Source organism: Oncorhynchus keta, unplaced genomic scaffold (genome assembly GCF_023373465.1).
Source record: "Oncorhynchus keta strain PuntledgeMale-10-30-2019 unplaced genomic scaffold, Oket_V2 Un_contig_21291_pilon_pilon, whole genome shotgun sequence".
Taxonomy (NCBI): domain Eukaryota; kingdom Metazoa; phylum Chordata; class Actinopteri; order Salmoniformes; family Salmonidae; genus Oncorhynchus; species Oncorhynchus keta.
Window position 1 is genome coordinate 85,001 of NW_026282389.1, and position 5,617 is coordinate 90,617.

A 5,617-nucleotide genomic window follows, 5' to 3' on the forward strand; every position below is an offset into this window, starting at 1 on the left:
CACCGGACCACCAATGTAGGACCACTTGGTGAGACAGGTCGCCTTGATCTGGCACCAACGTTGCGCGGCTGGAGTGTATCGAAATAGGGCTCAACCGTTTCCGAAAGGGGCTCCCCCGATAGAGGCAAATCCACATGGGTCGGGAGGGAACATCCATCAGAACACCAGCCAATGGCCGGCCGATAGAGGCCCTCCCAGGTGGAAAACGAATGCAAATCGGTCAGAGGAAATTAAACTGGCTGGACAACAGAGGAGAACCATGGAGACGCATCGTGAAACATGAGTGGGACTGGACTGGAGAGCTAGCCCTCACCGGGGGGCTAAACAACCACCAATCGGTCGCCGAAGGGACGGGCACCTTCATTGGACCAGAACCATGGTCTTTGATGACCCAAACCCACAAGGTAATAGCTGGGATAGAGCACCTGCCCAGGACAAGGCTCAATATCCTCCCACCACCAAGCTGGGAAACGTGGATCAAAAGTTAGGACAAATCGGACGCCGAAGGGGCTGGTCAACCCATTAAATCGGACGCCGGCGGAAAATGTCCAAAATACCATGGTTCCGAGGGGCTCACATCCCTCAAAAGTGCCCATTACTCATTTTCTATTCGGGCTGAGCAGTTTGACACCACCCCGTCTCTCTAGGACATGGAAGTCTGTTTGTCAAAAACCAGGTTTCTGAAATCGCGCCGGTACCTGTCTGGTCCACCCGCCACTGAGTGTGTACTTACCGGGCAGGCCAATCTATCGATAGAATCCCGGAATCTGAAGGGGTTTTTATGTGCTCCGCCATATTGGGCTATTTTCCGGTACACCAAAACGTGAATAAATCAAAAGTACACATCCAATCTGGATGGGGTTTTTTTGCACGAAATGGCACACATAGACGAGCATTTTCATTTAATTAAAACCGTTTTTGTATAAAATATTTTAATAGAAAATCGTGTTTTAAGTTTTGGAAAAAAAGTGCATGTCGCCGAAAAAATAGGAGCCTGTGGATGCGACTTTTTTTTACATGCTCTACTTGTTGCCCATCACGAGAGAGGCTATGACAAAAAATTTGGGACCTCTAGCCCCTCGGGAAGTATTTTTAATCATTTTTTGAAAATTACCGATTTTGGTCGAAAAAATGACAGAGTCCCCACTTTTCTCAGCCGTGCACCTGGTGATTGAAAATCGGTACCTGGTAACCTAAAATGACATTAGCGGTGTTCCGAAAATTCATGCCCGCTATGGAGCACCCTAACACGGACCTTTATCCATGGGGGGGACCCTATACATCCGTGCACCTGGTTATTGAAAACGTGCACCTGGGAACCCGAAAATTAAAATATGGTCCTAAATGCACCTACCGGTGTTCCTGATATTTATGCCCACTATAGGAGCATCCTACTACGGCCCTCTATCCATCTATCCCTCCCTGAGTGATTTATGGACACTTTGTGAGATTTCGGTGGATGCGGATTAGGATCCTTCTCTCTGCCTCTGTGCAACTGGTGATTGAAAATGTGCACCTGGGAACCTAAAATGACATCAGCGGTGTTCCAAAAATTCATGCCCGCTATGGAGCACCCTAACACGGACCTCTATCCATGGGGGACCCTATACATCCGTGCACCTGGTTATTGAAAACGTGCACCTGGGAATTAAAATATGGTCCTAAATGCACCTACCGGTGTTCCTGATATTTATGCCCACTATAGGAGCATCCTACTACGGCCCTCTATCCATCTATCCCTCCCTGAGTGATTTATGGACACTTTGTGAGATTTCGGTGGATGCGGATTAGGATCCTTCTCTCTGCCTCTGTGCAACTGGTGATTGAAAATGTGCACCTGGGAACCTAAAATGACATCAGCGGTGTTCCAAAAATTCATGCCCGCTATGGAGCACCCTAACACGGACCTCTATCCATGGGGGACCCTATACATCCGTGCACCTGGTTATTGAAAACGTGCACCTGGGAACCCGAAAATTAAAATATGGTCCTAAATGCACCTACCGGTGTTCCTGATATTTATGCCCACTATAGGAGCATCCTACTACGGCCCTCTATCCATCTATCCCTCCCTGAGTGATTTATGGACACTTTGTGAGATTTCGATGGATGCGGATTAGGATCCCTGTGCACCTGGGATCTGAAAAATTAAAACATGGTCCTAAGTGCACCTGCCGGTGTTCCTGATATTCATGCCCGATATGGAGCACCCTAACACGGACCTCTATCCATGGGGGACCCTATACATCCGTGTGCACCTGGTTATTGGAAACGTGCACCTGGGAACCCGAAAATTATAATATGGTCCTAAATGCACTTTTCGGTCATTCTCATATTAATGCCCACTATAGGAGCATCCTACTACGGCCCTGTATCCATGGGGGCCCTCCCTGAGTGATTTATGGACACTTTGTGAGATTTCGATGGATGCGGATTAGGATCCCTGTGCACCTGGGAATCTGAAAAATTAAAACATGGTTCTAAGTGCACCTGCCGGTGTTCCTGATATTCATGCCCGATATGGAGCACCCTAACACGGACCTCTATCCATGGGGGACCCTATACATCCGTGTGCACCTGGTTATTGGAAACGTGCACCTGGGAACCCGAAAATTATAATATGGTCCTAAATGCACTTCGGTCATTCTCATATTAATGCCCACTATAGGAGCATCCTACTACGGCCCTGTATCCATGGGGGACCTCCCTGAGTGATTTATGGACACTTTGTGAGATTTCGATGGATGCGGATTAGGATCCCTGTGCACCTGGGAATCTGAAAAATTAAAACATGGTCCTAAGTGCACCTGCCGGTGTTCCTGATATTCATGCCCGATATGGAGCACCCTAACACGGACCTCTATCCATGGGGGGACCCTATACATCCGTGTGCACCTGGTTATTGGAAACGTGCACCTGGGAACCCGAAAATTATAATATGGTCCTAAATGCACTTTTCAGTCATTCTCATATTAATGCCCACTATAGGAGCATCCTACTACGGCCCTGTATCCATGGGGGACCTCCCTGAGTGATTTATGGACACTTTGTGAGATTTCGATGGATGCGGATTAGGATCCCTGTGCACCTGGGAATCTGAAAAATTAAAACATGGTCCTAAGTGCACCTGCCGGTGTCTGATATTCATGCCCGATATGGAGCACCCTAACACGGACCTCTATCCATGGGGGACCCTATACATCCGTGTGCACCTGGTTATTGGAAACGTGCACCTGGGAACCCGAAAATTATAATATGGTCCTAAATGCACTTTTCGGTCATTCTCATATTAATGCCCACTATAGGAGCATCCTACTACGGCCCTGTATCCATGGGGGCCCTCCCTGAGTGATTTATGGACACTTTGTGAGATTTCGATGGATGCGGATTAGGATCCCTGTGCACCTGGGAATCTGAAAAATTAAAACATGGTCCTAAGTGCACCTGCCGGTGTTCCTGATATTCATGCCCGATATGGAGCACCCTAACACGGACCTCTATCCATGGGGGGACCCTATACATCCGTGTGCACCTGGTTATTGGAAACGTGCACCTGGGAACCCGAAAATGACATACTGTCCGGTTACTATGTTGGGCTATATGGCGGTACACCAAAACGTGAATAAATCAAAAGTACATCCAATCTGGATGGGGTTTTTTTTAAACTAAAGGGCACACATAGACGGGCAATGTCATGTAATTAAAAGCGTTTTTGTATAGAACCTTTTAATAGAAAAACGCGTTTATAGTTTGGGCTATACAAGCACATTTGACTGGAAACATAGGTTCCTACCAGGGCATTTTTAATTTTACAGTCTCTACTTGTTGTCCATTGAGAGAGAGGGAATGAGACGAAAGATGGGACCTGTAGCCCTTCTGGAAGTATTTTTAATCATTTTCTGAAAATTACCGATTTTGGGCAAAAAAGTACATGTTACTGGAAACATAGGTTCCTACCAGGGCATTTTGTTTTTTACATTCTCTACTTGTTGCCCATTGTGAGAGAGGCAATCACACGAAATATGGGACCTCTAGCACTTCGGGAAGTATGGTTAATATTTTTGGAAAAACGGAATTGGGCCGGAAAAATAAATAGCCGTGCACCTGGGAACCCGAAAATTAAAATATGGTCCTAAGTGCACATGCCGGTGTTCCTGATATTCATGCCCGATATGGAGCACCCTAACACGGACCTTTATCCATGGGGGGGACCCTATACATCCGTGCACCTGGTTATTGAAAACGTGCACCTGGGAACCCGAAAATTATAATATGGTCCTAAATGCACTTTTCGGTCATTCTCATATTAATGCCCACTATAGGAGCATCCTACTACGGCCCTGTATCCATGGGGGCCCTCCCTGAGTGATTTATGGACACTTTGTGAGATTTCGATGGATGCGGATTAGGATCTCTGTGCACCTGGGAATCTGAAAAATTAAAACATGGTCCTAAGTGCACCTGCCGGTGTTCCTGATATTCATGCCCGATATGGAGCACCCTAACACGGACCTCTATCCATGGGGGGACCCTATACATCCGTGTGCACCTGGTTATTGGAAACGTGCACCTGGGAACCCGAAAATTATAATATGGTCCTAAATGCACTTTTCGGTCATTCTCATATTAATGCCCACTATAGGAGCATCCTACTACGGCCCTGTATCCATGGGGGACCTCCCTGAGTGATTTATGGACACTTTGTGAGATTTCGATGGATGCGGATTAGGATCCCTGTGCACCTGGGAATCTGAAAAATTAAAACATGGTCCTAAGTGCACCTGCCGGTGTTCCTGATATTCATGCCCGATATGGAGCACCCTAACACGGACCTCTATCCATGGGGGGACCCTATACATCCGTGTGCACCTGGTTATTGGAAACGTGCACCTGGGAACCCGAAAATTATAATATGGTCCTAAATGCACTTTTCGGTCATTCTCATATTAATGCCCACTATAGGAGCATCCTACTACGGCCCTGTATCCATGGGGGCCCTCCCTGAGTGATTTATGGACACTTTGTGAGATTTCGATGGATGCGGATTAGGATCCCTGTGCACCTGGGAATCTGAAAAATTAAAACATGGTCCTAAGTGCACCTGCCGGTGTTCCTGATATTCATGCCCGATATGGAGCACCCTAACACGGACCTCTATCCATGGGGGGACCCTATACATCCGTGTGCACCTGGTTATTGGAAACGTGCACCTGGGAACCCGAAAATTATAATATGGTCCTAAATGCACTTTTCGGTCATTCTCATATTAATGCCCACTATAGGAGCATCCTACTACGGCCCTGTATCCATGGGGGCCCTCCCTGAGTGATTTATGGACACTTTGTGAGATTTCGATGGATGCGGATTAGGATCCCTGTGCACCTGGGAATCTGAAAAATTAAAACATGGTCCTAAGTGCACCTGCCGGTGTTCCTGATATTCATGCCCGATATGGAGCACCCTAACACGGACCTCTATCCATGGGGGGACCCTATACATCCGTGTGCACCTGGTTATTGGAAACGTGCACCTGGGAACCCGAAAATTATAATATGGTCCTAAATGCACTTTTCGGTCATTCTCATATTAATGCCCACTATAGGAGCATCCTACTACG